The sequence below is a fragment of the Vombatus ursinus genome, unplaced genomic scaffold (genome assembly GCF_900497805.2).
Source record: "Vombatus ursinus unplaced genomic scaffold, bare-nosed wombat genome assembly UNPS02014863.1, whole genome shotgun sequence".
NCBI classification, from domain to species: Eukaryota; Metazoa; Chordata; class Mammalia; order Diprotodontia; family Vombatidae; genus Vombatus; species Vombatus ursinus.
In genome coordinates, this window is record NW_020954641.1 from 20918692 (window position 1) to 20935609 (window position 16918).

At 39.4% G+C, this 16918-nt stretch overlaps 1 protein-coding gene across 2 annotated transcripts in view; it reads left to right on the forward strand.

Annotated features, from left to right (window-relative positions):
* The window catches only part of ATP10B (ATPase phospholipid transporting 10B (putative)), a 334760-nt gene that overhangs the window by 88715 nt on the left and 229127 nt on the right, over nucleotides 1-16918 (forward strand). For both annotated transcript variants that reach the window (XM_027842047.1, XM_027842049.1), the window contains exon 2: nucleotides 9271-9339. The gene's annotated coding sequence lies outside the window, so the exon portion shown is untranslated. The remainder of the gene's footprint in view (nucleotides 1-9270; nucleotides 9340-16918) is intronic.

Consider the following 16918-nt stretch of genomic DNA (forward strand, 5'->3'; position numbering starts at 1 on the left):
AGATCTTCAAGACCACATTCTGTGGTCCTGTCTGCGTACTACTACAGACCTTGCTTTCCTATGTTAGGGTGACAGGAGGTTGGTGGCTGGGCTGGGAGTGGTCCAGTCAAAAGTCAATCAACTCAGACACTTCAGTTAGCTAGGTTTGTCATATAATCTTGAAGAAAGAGAGACCTAGTGTGAAGTAAGGCTGGATCAGTAGTATGAAGCTCAGATTAGCGGAAGCTTTGGAACCCAAGAAGAGGCATTAAAGACTTGATTCAATGGGCAACTGCAGATTTTTTTTTTTGAGCAGGGACACATAAGATGAGAGAGATGCTTGGAGAAAATTACCAACTTGCTCCCTGGGAACAATAACTTACATCCACTGAGGAATACAGAACCTGGTAGAACGTATTTACTATCCCCATGTTGTGTTTACAGCTAGTATATTTGGGGTACAATCCTAGTCATAAGTCTGAATTGAGGTTGAGAATAAAAACCACAGCAGAGGTAGCAAGATTCATGTTCCAAAGAGCTTTTCTTTCTGTGTTTAACTCTAATATTTTATCTTCTAAGTCTAAAAAAATGTTCACAGGTCCAGGTATTTGAGGACATTGTTGAAAATGACCAGCAAACATAAGAGACAGAAAGCTGGTCTTAGAGTCAGGCTGCCTGTGACCCATGCTGACTGTGTGAGGCAGGTCCTGGAACCTATCAGTGTCCCAGGCAGCTTTCTGAGACTAAATTACATAACAGATGCCAAGTGGCATTGATAGAGTAGATTTCCTCACTGGGAATTTTTATAACATTGAAGTCGCTGGTTAACAAAATTAATATTCCACATTTATATAACACCTTCATTATCTCATTTGAGCCTTACAGCAACTCTGTGAGGTAAGGTACCATTATTATCTCCATTTTGTGAATGAGGAAAATGAAACTCAGAGTGGTTAAGTAATTTGCCCAGGGTCACACAGCTAATATAGGTCTTTGAGGATGAAAGGAAGTGCAGCATCCCCATCCTGAAACAGGAGGAGATATACTGTTGAGGTAGTGCCCTAGGATCACTCAGATGAAATGGAGCTTCACATTTCATGGAATCACAGAATTGAAAGTGGCATCAGGGGATCTCTAATCCAAACTGTATCTGAGTAGGAAGTCTTTCTCTATTTCTAATGGTGTTCCTCTGGGGGATGAGAAGAGAAGCTGTGAAATCATCTGTTGCTTCTCCATCCCAACAGATGCTTGCCTGAGGTCTTCACCTTACTGGGGCTAGCCTCACTCTGTTCGCAGACCTTGCTATTCACTTAGCTGGAGGAAGGAATTCAATTTCAATTGATAAACCTTCATTAAAGACCCCTTGTGTGCAGAGCTCTGGGATAGGCACAGAAGTAGAAACATCTTTTGGCTAAAATGTGTCACTTGGTATATGGTGCTTATTGTCTATTAGTTGGATGTGGCACTGTCATGTGTACACACACACACACACACACATACACCAAATAACTAATAACTATAATACTGAGTAACAAATAAAAGATTCAGAATATAGGTGGGAAAAAGGGAAGTACAAACGAGAAAAACCAACATCCTGGAGATCAGGGTAGATTTAAGTTGAATTTCAAAGGAAAGGTAAGAATCCAATAGGCAAGCTAAGGGAAGGACAGTCCTGACATTCAGAATGCAGTGAGAAAAACATTAAGGTGGGAAATGTAGGGGGACTATCAAGTGGTCAAGTTTGGCTGAAGCATAAATACACAAAGTAGGATGGTGACATTATGGAGTGCTTTCAAGGTACCCAAGCAAAAGTGTTTGGATTTATTTAATAAACAATTAATTTGGTAATAGTTAAAAGGTTTTGAGCAAAGGAGTAGGATGACCAGATCTATCCAGAAAGATGCCATCATCTTGAGCCTAGATTGGAGCAGGGAAGAGTGAAGAGACAAGAAGTCAGGAGGCTGGTGCCCAGGAGAAGTAAGAAGGATGTTTGTGGGAGCAGCTAAGTGGCACAGCAGATAGAGCACCTGCCCTGGAGTCTGGAGAACCTGAGTTCAAATCCAGCATCAGACACTCGCAGCTTACTAGCTGCATGACCCGGGCAAGTCACATAAGCCTGATTGCCTTGCAGAAAAAAAAAAAGTAGAAGGAGAATGAAGACCTTTGTTAGGTTGGTGGCAACAGAAATAAAAAGAAGAGAGATATAGTGATAAAAGTGACAGGATTTGATTAACATTGCCTACAAGAAGGGAGGGGGAAAGAAAGTCAAAGACAGCACCAAATTTTTGAACGAGAGGCTGGGTGAATGATTTCCCATGCCACTAAGACAAATCATAAAAATCAGAAGGAAGAACACGTTCTGAGGAAAAACACCCAGCTTGGTTTGTGGTGTATGGCAGCACATTGGATTGACTGCTATCCTTGGAGTAAGGTAGACTGAGTTTGGATCCTGCTTCAGATTCTTAGCTGAGTGACCCTGGGCTAGACACCTAACCTCTCAGCCTCAGTTTCTTCATCTGTAAAATGAGGATAATAATAGTATCTACCTCCCAAGGTTGTTGTGAGAATCCAAAAACACATGTGAAACATTTTTGCAAACCTTAAAGTGACACATAAATATCATTATTATTACTATTATTTTTATTTTATGTGGAATTTGAAGTACCAGTGGGTACATTAAGGGAAAAAACATCCTATCAGCAATTGGACTTACACATCTATATCTTAGAAGAGGGGCCAGGACTGGAAGTCACCTGAATTGCAGTGATAGTAGTAACCGAGGCAGTGAATGAACTTGCCAGGGTTAGTTATCACCGACTTGGCTGTATCAGAGAGTGAAAAGAAGACAGGCAAGGAAAGAATCTTGGGAAGAACTGATGATCTCTGAGATAGTAATTCCATACAATGACTGGCCCAAAAACCAGGTTTCAAAGGATTAAGGAGAAAGTAGTTAAGGAGGAAATGGGTGGCAACAGCTATGGATAATTTTTCAAAGAGATTGGGAAGTAAATGGAGGAGAGAAAGAAGAGGAGAGGAGAGTTTATTATTTGTTTGCAATAAACACTAAAGGCTTGGGGTGGTGGTTAGGGCAAAGGAGGGGCATGATTATAAAGATGTGTTAGTATGAATACTTAGACAGTAATGTGGTGGATATATTTGAAGGAAATGCTAAATTTCAGCCAGCAGTCAGTGGAAATAAAGACTTTTTTTTTTCTCCCATTCAGGTTCACAGAGTCCAGGAATTCTGCTCACCATGGTGAGGGCAGACAGGGGAGGAGAATCCATGGACCCTAAGTTAAGAACTCCTGCTTTAAATATTCATTATTGGCATAACATAATAATATACAAACAAATTTTTATTATGAACACTTTATCCTCTTCAAAATACTTTCATGTAAATTGGCACAAATAATGAGTTGGGAATTAGGAAGACGTAGTTCAATCCCAACCCCTCTTCTTGTTAGCTGTATAGCCTTGGGCAACCTCACCTCTCTGGTCCTGTTTGCTCATCAATAAAATGAGGGGAATCTTCACTAAAGTCACTTTCAACCCTGAAGCAATGAAATGGTGATACTATGATTAGTTGGGAGGCTCTTACAACAATCTAATCAAGAAGCGCTGAATAAAGGGGGTCGTAGGAAAAGTAGAGAGGTGGGGCTGAGAGCAAAAGTTATTGTGGAGTGAGAAGTGATAGGATTTAGCAACCATTAAAAAAGAGAGAGGAAGGAGTCAGCTATGACGCCAAGGGTTTGATCCCAGTGGTGAACTGAGGGTAGGGGGAGGTGGGGGTGGAGGGGTCCTGAGGAACACCTGAACTAAATTTGAAGATCCTCATTAAAATAGGGATAGCTACAAGTAATAAGTATTTTTGGGCCCCTGCAGCTCATGAAACCCCTAGGAAAGTATAGAAAGGATTATAACCTACGTCAATGAAGTTGGAGTCTATACTAATGAAACCTCAGACACATGAGTTGTTGAAGGAGTTTATATGAGGGTATAATTTTTGAATCCATAAATCTTACTTCATTTAGCTTCTCCCTGCCTCAGTTTGCTCATCCCTAAAAAGGGATAATATTCCAGGGGTAAGATCAAATGACACAATGTATGTGAAAGTGCATTGAAGAAGGTGAAGAGTTAATAAGAAAAAAATTAATTGCATATTATAACCAGTTACACCAATAATGTACATTTGGAGCAGGAGTTCTTCACTTGGGGTCCACGCTTCTCCTCCCATCTATTCCTACCATAGTAAACAGATTTCAGGCACTCTAAACTTGAATGAAAGAAAAAAATATATCTTTATTTCCACTGACCTCTGGCTGAAATTTAGCATTTCCTTCAATTATTTAAAAACGTTATTCTGAGAAGGGGTCCATGATGCAAAAAAAAAAAAAAAAAAGAATCATTCATTTTTAAGAATCCAGGAAATCAGGGATTTTTGGAGGAATGTCGTAAATAGAATTTTGTGGGGACACAGTCTTGCATGGATTGGAATATTAAGCAGAAAAAGGCAGTTTCCAGTTTGTGAAGGGTTTGAGAGAAGTATTAATCCAGGATAAGCATCTGTGCAAAACATTATTTACGAAGCACAGACATGCTTCTGATGAAAGATGTGTTAAGGGATGGTGCAGACAGAAACAATAAAATGCTGATCACACGCCTATTCATTCAACTCTCCTGGCTAACAATGGCAGAGACTATATCTCCAACTTAACCAAGCATTCTTGCATTTTGCTGAAGCTTGAAAAAGGCATTTGAAGGCAGACTTTCAATTGAAAATATCTCCTGCCCAGAGAAATGATCTTTCAAGGTGAATATATCACAAAATCACAAAAATTCAGAGGTAGGAGAGATTCTAGCCCAGCGCATCCCCAAGCAGGAATGCCTTACACAGCCTTGCTGACAAGTAGTCATTTGGTCTCTGCTTAAAGATCTCCAGTGATGGGGAATTTGCTCCCACATGAATGATGGTCCTGATTATTAGGAGAGAGTTTGTGTAGTGTGGTGGATGGAGGGTCAGCTATGGAGTTAGGAAAACTCAAGATCAAGTCCTTCCTTTGATGCATATGGTTGTGTGGTCACGGCAGGACAATGCATATCTCAGTGCCCCAGGCAGCTTTCTCAAATCAATCTCTAACACCTTGCTGATCTGCATCTGGTGGAAGGAGTTTTCACATAGGGAAGTTTTCCCCCTTTTAGGTAGGCTTTCCTTAAATCGAGCCTAAATAGCTTCTCTCCAACTTTCACCCTTTGCTCTTAATTCTTTCCTCTGACTCCAAGCAGAACAAGTCTCTTATTCTATCATATTTTCAGACACTTGAAGATTGCTCTCTTGGCCCTCTAAATCTGTTCTTTTCAAGTCTAAGCATCTACACTTCCTTAAATGAATCCCTTTATAGAATGATCTTCAGTCTCCTTCTCAATCTGGCCACTTTATTCTAGCAGAGTCAACAATCCATTCATGGTTATTGCTGGTCATTCAACAATCAGCAAAAGATGATAGAAGAGATGGGAAAATTCACCCAATAAAAGCTAACATTTATATTGTACTTTAAGGTTGCAAAGCACTTTATATATACTATCTTACTTGATCCTCATAACAATCCTGTGAAATATGCTCATTTTATAGGTGGGCAAACTGAGGCACTGAGAGGTTAAGTGACTTGCTCAAGATCACACAGCTAGTATGTATCTGAGACAGGATTCCAATTTAGGGCTTCCTGACTCTAAGCCCAGCACCCTACCCACTGTGTCACCTAACTGCCTCCTGTATTGTCAGCGTGACCCTTTGCCTACCATCCAATGCCTTATACAATCTGACCTCTATCTTTCTTTCTATCATAATCTCCCACTTAAACCCTACATAAATTCTCTGCTTCAGCTAAACTAGTCTTTTCACTATCCCTGAAACATCCTTTGTGTTTTTACCACCTCTGTGCCTCCATCCAGTCCATTCCCTCAACTTGAAATGCCTATCTCCCTTAAGCCCATTTTCTACCCATCGAAAATCTCATCAGTCCTTTGAAACTTGTCTATTAATGTGCCAATTCCCCCATATAACTTCCCTGAGCACCCTAGCTGGAAGTGATATCTCCCTCTTCTGAATTTCAATTTATGAGGCCATTCAGAAAAGGAGGAACTTCTATTTCTGCAAGCCTGTAGGGGCATGCAGCTGCTTGAGATTCCCTGAACCTATTTAAGGACATGAGGGTATGTCCTCAGTTCTGGGATTATCTATTTTGGAAGTTTGAAAATGGTCTTAGTGTGGAGGGGGAAAGAGAAAACCAAGTGGAAAGCAAATATTTCTGTTGAGTGTTGAGAGTTCATGAATCAGTGAGGAACAGAAAGAATGATTCATTGGTTGGACAGGAATGAGTAGATCTAGGGCAAGGAGAGAAATTTGATAGTGGAAGCTTAGAATGTTGAGGAGAAGATTCAGTGAATATGGATGGGAGAGAACTGGGGTAAGTATAGAACTCGTGAGCCAGTCCTGTGCACTAAAACCTGATACAAGAAGGAGTAGAGAGGAATAAGGCTGTGACCTGGATCCTCAGATTCTCCCTTCACTGTACAGATACCAATACAGCAGAGCAGTGATGAGAATGTACTATTCAAAATTGGTTTTACATCCCCTTTCTGAATCTGTCATTTTCTGAGTTCCTTTTAGGTTGTTAGGAGAAGGAGGAGGGAAAGAACACTTGACAATAAGCTCCTAGAGGGAGCCATAATTCCTTAATAAATATATTGTGAATGATATTTATAAAAGGAGAAAAAATAGAGCCCCAACCCCAACTAGATAAACTTTGTGTTGGGTGCTTTCTATTGAAAAGAGTTATTGAGTACAGGGGACTCAACTGTCACTCTCTCAATTCCCTCCTAGGGCCTTTTTAGAAAACAGAAACTAATTATGGAACCAGATCAACAGTCTCTTTATTGATGCAAAGTAAAACCAGTAGGATGCAATTTAGCTCTTCTCCCCCATCTTCCAAATAGCTGCAAAATTTCATACAAAATGAAGATACAATTGAATTGCAAATTACTTTGAGAAACATCAAGAAACCCTGGTGTAAAGAAGACATTCCCATTCCTACAACTTTCCAAAACCAATTATTAAAAACGAAAGTGGATGCTTCACAAAAGCATATGGGTCTTCCCTAGCCTAATAACTAGAATGGCAGGTAGAGAAAGGGGAAGGAAAAAGAACAATCATTTATTAAATGCCTACAATGTTCCAGGAACTATGCTAAGTCCTTTACAACTATTATCTCATTGGATCCTCACAACAACCCTGGGAGGTACGTGTTTTATTATCCATTTTAGGAAATTGAGGCAGACAAAGGTTTAGTGACTTACCCATGCTTACATAACTAGGAGGTATTTGAGGCCAAATTTGAATTCAGATCTTTGTGACTCCAGACCTAAAGCTCTATCCACTGTCCACCTAGCTATTGAGCATAGTGTCTGGCACTTACTAAGTGCATGTTAATCTTTCATTGAGAATCACAACAGTCCTGGACAGAGAGGTCAGATACAAGTAAAAGATCACCCTATTCTCAAGGAAAAGTGCTCAAAAAAGCACTCGTGCTCACCCTCACCACTTCATCTTGTGCCCTTCCACAAGCACACCGACCCCCATTTCTACTGAGTTGTTCATTGACCATCCCATGGCATCATGAGCATGTGGTAAGTATTCATTAAAATCTGTAGCTGGGTTTGGGGTGATATTTTCTCTCATATATCTCATTCAACAAATATTTATTGAGTACTTAATATGAGAAAGGAATTATGCTAGGGATTATGGCTCTTTCTAGGAGCTTATCATCAAGTGTCCTCTCCCTCCTACTTCTTGAAACAACCTAAAAGGAACTCAGAAAATGACTGAGTCAGAAAAGGGATAGAAAACCAAGTTTGATTAATATACTCTAATCACTGATCTGCTGTCTTGGTATCCATACAATTGTGTAAACTGCAGTGCTCCTCTAGGGCCCATCCAAACCCAGAAGCCTCCTACCCTGAGTGGTGTGCTACCTGACCATGGCTGCTAAGCAATACAATACTCTCTACCTAATCTGCCCTCAACTCTCCCAAGCCTGAGAGCATGAGAGAAAGCTTCAGAGAGACAGAAGCATTGGATATAAGCTTTGAACGACAGGTAGAATTTGAATGCTATCAGGATGGATACATGGAGAGTAAGAACCAAAGCACAGAGGTAGGAAAGTATTAGATGCAACAATATAGATTTTGCAAACAACAGTTAGTCAACAAGTATTAAGCACTTACCGTGTGCCAGGCACCATGCTAAGTACTGGGGAAATAAAGAAAGGCAAAAATCTTTCCTGCCCTCAAGGAGCTCACATTCTAATGGAGACAGCCTGCAAAAAAAATAAAACAAAAATAAAACAAAAACAGAACCTACATATGCCTGATATATAGAGTAAAGGAAAGGTAATCTTGGAGGGAAGAGGGGATGAAAGGAAATCTGGAATTCCCTCTGCAGAAAGTGGGAGTTGAGTTGTCTTGAAGGAACTCAAGGAACCTAGGAGCTGAAAATGAGGAAGGGTAAGCATTTTAAGCACAGAGGACAGACAGAGGCTAGCCCAAACCCCAGGGATAAGAGGCTATTAATCAAATCTGACCTTATATCATTCACATCGCTGAAGAAACTAAGGCCTCAGTAGGTTAAGTGACTTGTTCAGAATTACACAATTATTGTCAGAGGTGGGATATGAATGTTCTGACTCCAGAGAAATATGAGATAAGGCTGCCTAGCAAGATAAAGAAGAGTCTGGTTAAAATGTAGCTCAAATACCAGGATGGAGAGTTTATTTTTTTATCCAGTTGACAATGAGAACCATTGAAGGGTTTGGGGCAGAGGGGAGTCATGATTAAATTTGTGTATAAGGGAAAAAGTCTGATAGCATGTACAAGATGTACTGGGAAGAGAACAGTTCAAGAGGGGTTTCGGGGACCAACAATCCTGGCTTAGGCTAATAAAAAAAAAAAGATCACTTAAGCATTTTTCCTTGTTGACTGAGGCATATAAATAATGATGAATGGGGGGAGGGGAGAGTGGACAAGAGAGGGAAGAGATTGGTATACCACTACCCAATATTCCAATAGACTTCTTCTGTAATATGGCACCCTGGATATTTGCCTGGATTTCTTATTCGTAGAGATTCTCCAATATTGGAACTATCCAAATGGAAAGATATGAGCACAGCATTTATTCATGTCTAATTCCAAGGCAAAGTTCTACCTTTCACATTGACTTTCTCTTCTTCTGTCTTTCAGATTTGCCTTGCCAAAGGATACCCCAGCAGACTGATGACTCTTGCTTAGTCAAAAGTGACAATTTGATTGGTGAGTAGGACAACTCTTCTTATTATTAACCTCAGAAGACCTTGTTGCGTGCATAACCTACAATCCTGATCCTTGGAGAGGTTGCTAGATATTTGGTCAAGGAAAACAAAGATACTAAACTGGCATTAGGTTAGATGGCATGCAGTGGCTGGAATGGTATAGCAGTGATATAATTAGTTTTCTTAGCTTCCCTGCATGGCACTGCAGACAGCTGATAGAAGAAAGTCATTCACTTAGTCCATTCTGGTACCCTTACCCTACCCCCTTCCCTACTCACGTGACTACTACCCCTAGTCCCAAGGGTCTAATTCTTTCCAAATCAACATTGTTTTTTTCTTAGCATCGATCCTACAGCTTGGCAGAGGAGAGAATACACCTGCTCTTCCAGTTTAGCCCCAAGGAAGACTTAGATCAGCCAAAATCTCTGCATTTAAACTCATGTAAACTCATTGAACAGTATCTCAAATTATGATAGTCAGCAAAATCAAGTTAATGAATTTGAGCAATAAGCAATTAGTGTAATACAACAAATGCCAGGGTTGTAGTCTGAAGATGTGGAACTAAGTCTCATAGCTATTACTTACTTGGAATGTGAACTAGGCAAAAAACAAGCTCCCTGAGTCTCAGTTTTCTCATATGTGAAATACAGCTAATGGTAGGAGCTACCTACCTGCAGCTAAATATTGCTGATAGAGTGCAGAACTTGAAGTCAGAAAGACAGGAATTCAAATCTGGTCTCTGAATTTACTAGTTGTTTGACCCTGGACAAGTCATTTAATCTCTATCTGCCTCAGTATCTACAACAATAAAATGGGGATAATAATCACACCTATCTCCCAGGATTATTGTAAAGATAAAATGAGATAATATTCATAAAGTGCTTCACAAATTTTAAAGCATTATATAAATACTAGTTATATTATTATCATTATCATTATTACTTCACACAGTTGCAGTAAAGATTAAATAACGTATGTGAAGTAGTTTGTAAACTTTAGAGCTTTATATTAATGTCAGCTGTTATTATAAGCATATGAGTTGGAGTTATATGAGCTGGATCCTTCAAGGTTCTCTTTTGTATTTTGCCATATGAGGAAAAAAGTAAGTCTCTCTGTCCTGTTAGTGATACATACACATATTGAATGACCTAATTCAATGGCCTCATTAACCCGTTTGCCATGCCCTTAGGGAAATCAAGTGGAAGCGTTCCTAATGACTAAAAGAGTAAGGCTTTGTGGCATTTAACATTTGAGCTACAGCAAAGATAGTTAAATCCTAGGTACAGGGGTGGAGAACCTGTGACTCTCTAGGTCCTCAAGTGCCACCCTTTGAATCCACACTTAACAGAGCAAATCCCCTTAATAAAAATATTGTTCTGTAAAACTTGGACTCAGTCCAATGGCCACACCCGAGGACCTAGAAGGCCACATGTGGCCTCGAGGCCGAAGGTTCTCCACCCCTCTTAGGACATCCCTTGGGGTAAAGCTGGCACCTTAGCTCTGTGTGCATGAGGCCTTTTATTTCCAGCAGGTGGCAGTCTCTAATACAGGTCTTCCCTCTATTGAATACTTGCTGTTATCTCTACTTGCTCCCTACCTTTGACAAGATTGCCTTTTCCTTGTTGTTGTTCAGTTGTTTTCAGTCATGTCCAACTCTTTGTGACCCTATTTGGGGTTTTCTTGGCAAAGATACTGGAGTGGTTTGCCATTTCCTTCTCTAGCTTATTTGACAGATGAGGAAACTGAGGCAATCAGGGTTAAGTGACTTACCCAGAATCACACAGCTAGTAAGTGTTTGAGGCAAGATTTGAACTCAGAAAGACAAGTCTTCCTAACTCCAGGCCCATCACTCTATCCACCCTGCCACGTAGCTGTCCTGTCTTTTCCTAGCAGACAATAAATATGTCCTTTTAATCCTTAATTTATATCACCCAGAATACAGTAAGCCAGAGTGCTGGATTTAAATTCAGTTAAGACCTGAATTCAAATCTTGCCTCTTGCAAGATTGCACACATTTGCTGGATAGCTACTGGCAAGTCATTTAATTTCTCTGAATTTCAGTTGCCTTATATAAGCTGCAGAAAAGGTGTTCACCTGCATTGGTAGAGGGAGTTCCTTTAACCAGGAATTGCCTTTCTCAATGAAATCACAGGTCCAATGCCTAAGCCTCCAATAGGTCTAATAATATATGTTATACCTACCTTACACAGTTGTTGGGATTCCTGGATTCATAGAATATAAGAGTTGGCAAAGACCTCAAAGGCCATTCAGTGCAATCCAAAACTGGACAAGAATTTCTTTATATATCATAGCGACAAGTGGCCATCTAGCTTTTGTTTGAACCTTACAGGAAGAAAAATGGATTATCTATTGAGGGAACCCATTCCACTCTGGGCCAGGGTGACTGTCAGCCAGTTTTCCCTTATATCCAGCAGAAATCTGTCTCTGAAACTCCCTCCTCCTCCTCCCCCCCAATTACTCCTGACTCTGCCCTCTGAGGATAAGCAGAATAGGCCTAATCCTACCTTCCATATGAGAGCCATTCGAATACTTGAAGACGACTATCATGCTCCCACACTTAGGCTTCTCTTACCTAAAAAGCCCCATTTCCTTCAACCTATCTGATATGTCATGATTTCTAAATGACAGAGTTGTCTCCAGCTTGCCCTCCGTCTGACAAGATAGAGGTATACTTCAGCTTATCATTGGGCTGCCTAACAAGTGAGATAATATATGTAAGCATTCTGTGAATTTATAAGTGTTATCTAAATGCCAGTTAATATTATTACAAATGTTTATAAATCAATAAGAAGTTCATCCTACAAGTCAAGTGTATCCTAGAAAAATCACTCTCAGTTTACACATTCTTCCCCTGCTCCATGAGTTACAATAACCCATCATATCAAATTTGAACCAATTAGCATGGCATCCACCCACTGACTTCTACCTGCTTTCCAAGTTCATTTCTTCCTAATGGGGAGGCAGAATACTTATCAAATCAGCTTCCTTCCTGTCCTTCATACATCCATGCCTTTCCTAAGCCTTCTAACCGAAAAGCTGCCCTCTCCCCATTGTTCTCTTTCAGTAGATGAGCTTTATTTTATTGAAGAACTAATTCAATACTCACCTCCTCCAAAAAACCAGCCCCACCCCAAGGTTCACTCTCTCATTCTGTAGACTCTTGGAATTAATGTTTAGTCTATTTACAATGTGACCTCACTTCTCCTGAGTTCACATTTGGTGAATGCAATTAACCATAACTCAAAATAGAACTTAAAAGCAACCAGGGAGGCCTTGGATCAGCCAAAATCCACGCAATTAAAGTTCATGCATTTTAGTCATAAGAAAGGTCCCTCAACTCCTCATTTAGAGCCTGTTTACTCTAATTTTACATATTTTACATTATAACAAGCTTGGTTATCTGGTTCATCAAATCATCACAGATTGAAAAGAGTGCCTTAGAAGAGCAGAAATGGGAGGGTGCTGGAGACAGATCTTCTGGCTTTTTGAGAAATATTTATAGCAGTTCTTTTTGTTGTGGCAAAGCACTGGGAACTAATTGGGTAATAGCTTAACAAACTATGGCACATGAATATGATGAGATACTATTGTGTGAAAGGGATTGTTTCAGAGAAACATGGGAAGACTTGTATGAAATGATGCAGAGTAAAGTGAGCAGAACAAAGAAACTAATGTGTACAATAACAACATTGAAAAGACAAGCAATTCTGAAAGATTTCAGAGCTCTGATCAAAGCAATGACCAACCATAATCCCAGACCATTCATGAGGAAACATACCACCCACTTCCTAACAGAGAGGTGATGGACTCAGGGTGCAGACTAACTCAAAATGACTCAGACTGAGACATTTTTTTGACTTGGCAAACAATTGAACTGTTTTTGCTTGACTGCGCACATTTGTTAGAAGAATTTTTCTTTTTCAATGGGGAGGAGAAGTTGAGAGGGAAAGAAGGTGGATTTTCATTCATTGAAAAAATAGAAGTTAATTTTTTAAAAAATGATGTTAGCTTGATGAGAAAGACGAAAATTGGGAAAATTATTAATAAGCAGCTACAAAAGCTCAGAAAGCCTGGTGGTCTAGGATCATTTAGTGTAGAGACCAAGAGCTTTATGCACCTCAATAAGTACTAAGAAAAATAAGAACCCCTTTACTTTGGCACAAAAAAGGAATGGATGTTCATCATAACAACCCTCAAATCATTTTTTTTAAAAAAGGTTAAGTTACGTTAGGCATGCTCTGCTGAGGAAAGCTAGGAAGGCAGACGTGGCCAATAGGTTGGTTTGTTTTGTTTAACTATACTTCTTTGTTGCCAAGGAAGGTGCAGAGGGCAATTAGGAAGTGTTGATCACATGAAAAAGAAAGGCATCAAAAAATATTTTTTTAAAAGTAGCTTTCCAATCATCTCATATTTGCAAAGATGTATTTTTAAAGTAGTCATCAAAATGATTATTTAAAGTTTTGCCCCCTAAATCAGTAAGTATTAATTATCTGGAATGTTAACTTACGTGGACATAGTTTCCCTACATGTTCCCTACATAAATGAAGTTTTGATGTACATGATCTTTTTCTGTCTCCTTTAGTACATATACAAAATAGGAAACAATGCAAAGATTCAAGAAGGAATCAATACTTTCTAATTTTTAATGCTTTCTCATGCCTCAGATTATCTTGTACTTACTTTTATAATCCAAAAAATATTATCACACATTCATACTCTGCTTTCTGGTTTGTAAAATACTTTATTTTCATCTATGTTTATGTTTATCCCCAATCTATGCCATCTCCATGAGTTTCTTGAGGGCAAGGACAGTGTTTCATTTTCCTTCAGTACCTAGAACATTTCCTTGCATATAGGAGGTTCTCAATAAAAGTCTGTTGAATTGAACTGCTATGCAACTGGACTCTGATTATTTCATGTGCCAATCAACTAACAGATATTTGATATCTAACTGCATGGTAGACACTGTGATAGGAAACAAATAAGACACAGGACCTGCCTTCAGGGAGCTTACAATCTAATTTTCTTCAAAATTCTCTGTCTGGTATTCAAAGCTCTTCATAACCTAGCCCTCTCCTACCTTTCCAGTGTTCCTACACCTCACTCCTCGACACATACTCTTTGATCCAGTGGCACTGGCTTCCTAGTTATTCCATGAACAAGACACTCCATCTCTCAGCTCTGGGCATTTTCTCTGGCTGCCCCTGAGCCTGGAATGCTCTCCTTCCTCCTCTCTAACTACTGACCTCATGTCTGCCTTTAAATTCCAACTAAAATCCACTTTCTATAAGAAGCCTTCCTCAACCCTTCTTAATTCCAGCTTTTCATTTTCCTTCTTTTAATCATTTTTCTTCTTTTCCTCCTTTTAATTATTTTCTATTTATCCTGTACATAGTTTGCTTTGCATTTATTTGTTTGCATATCGTCTCCTCCATTGAATTGTAAGCTCCTTAAGGGAAAGGACTATCTTTTGCCTCTTTTTGTATCCAGAGCATTTAGCACAGTGCCCGGCACATGGTAGGTCTTTAATAAATGTTTATTGAATTATTAAATTGAATTGTCTCTTAGCAGAAAAAGAAGGTAGTATGAAACCTGTATGATACAAGGCAATATGTGCTAAATGAGAGATTTAACCAATTAAGTGCTATAAGATTTCAGAGAAAGCACCAGTGTCCAGGAAAAGTTTCTTAGACAAGGTGGAATGGCAACTAGCAGAGGAAGGGGGAAGGGACATTCCAAGTGAGAGGAATAGCAACAGCAAGGTCATAGAATGAGAGATTTAGCATTTAAAAGGACCTTAGAGGTCCTCTCTTGCAACTTCTTCATTTTACAGATGGTAAAATGGAGACCCAAAAAAGTTAAATGACTTAACTGTATCTTACATTTCAGTGCTACATTCTATTCAGTACTTCATGAATACTATTGAAGAAATGAATGAATGAATGAATGGCTATTCTCTCAAAAGCAGAAAGAATTGATACAGTCCCACCTGAGATAAGTGTTCTTAAGTCTTATAGACACATAAAAGATGCCAAGTATTGCTGGATACCAACTATAACAGCACAGTTTAGCTTTTCCCATTGTACTCATAGATACATGCCACATCATTAGATGACATCACATAAATCACATCAGTAATTCCTTTTAGAGTCTAAGGCAAGTACAGGTATAGGTGCCCAGATGTATTATAAACCCCAGAAGACAGTTGGTCCAGGAGGCACTACTGGAGGGGGAGGCACAGATCATGAGCACAAGTGGAATGAATGAGTCATGTAGAAGATAGGGTAGAATTCAAGAAAGGCATTTCAACTTCCAGACGTCAAACCCAAACATATTGTAGGGTATGCAGACTGCTTCTGCTCTTTGCATAATTATAAACTCCCCCTCAAAAGAGTAAACATTGCTGCTGACTTCAAAAACATACGACAAAGTAGTATTAAATATGCATTGCTAATTGGACTTTCTAATTTTGCTAGCAGTTTCACGCAGACATGCACTATTCTGCAGATGCTGCAGAGTTTAAATAAAACCTTCATCCTGCCTTGTGAAAAAGAAACCAGTAAGAAAAAGAAGGAAAGGCCTGGTTTAAACTAAAGAGTTCAACTTGAAGCCACTGAAGTACCCCTTTGAGAGCGTTCTATAACAACAAAGTTTATGGAGGTGAAAATTGACAGGACCATCCGAGTTGAGGTGCTCATCACTTCTTGTCTAAACTATTGCAATAGTTTCATAATTGGTATCCATACCTCTAGTCTTTTCCCTCTCCAATCCATCCTCCACATTGCTATTCCTAAAATACAGAACTGAACATATATATCACTCTGTAACCCAAAAAGCCTCCAGTGCCTGTCTCTTGCCTTTGGAATAAAATAAATAATTCTCTGTTTGTCATTTTAAAATCCTTCATAGTCTGACTCCAATCTAGCTTTCTAGCTTGATTACACACTATTCCACTTTCACATGCTTTATAGTCCAGCCAAACTTATTTACTTGTTCCTCACACATACCATATCTTGCTTTTGAGGCCCTTGTATAGGCTGTTTCTGTGCCCAGAATGCACTGCCTCCTCCCCTCTGCCTCTTAGATTTCCTAGCTTCCTTTAGAGGTCAGCTCAGGGTCCACCTACTACATGAAGTTTTTCCTGATCTCCCCTGCTGACAGTACCTTCCCCCAAAAAATGACCTTGTATTTGTGGACTTGGTATCTACTTATATGTGTATGTGTTATTTTCCCAATTGAATGTAAGCTCCTTGAGAGCAGGGCTTTTATTTTTGTCTTATATTTTGTCTTAGTACAGTGCTGGCATAGTGTCAGAGTAGGAACCTATTAAATACTTTTTGGTTGATCGATTGACTTAGTAACTGCTTATATAGAGAGAATAAGGGAGAGTCAAAGAAGACTCCAAGATTTCAAACCTGAATGACCAGAAGATCAGTGGATCCTCCATCATTCTCATCATAGCTAGTTCCTTAGTCGAGTCTTAATAAAGTTCCCTTCAAGTATAATTCTCTGCTGGGTTCTTAGGGTTCTGCTCTTGTAGAATCCTGGTTCATTGTTGT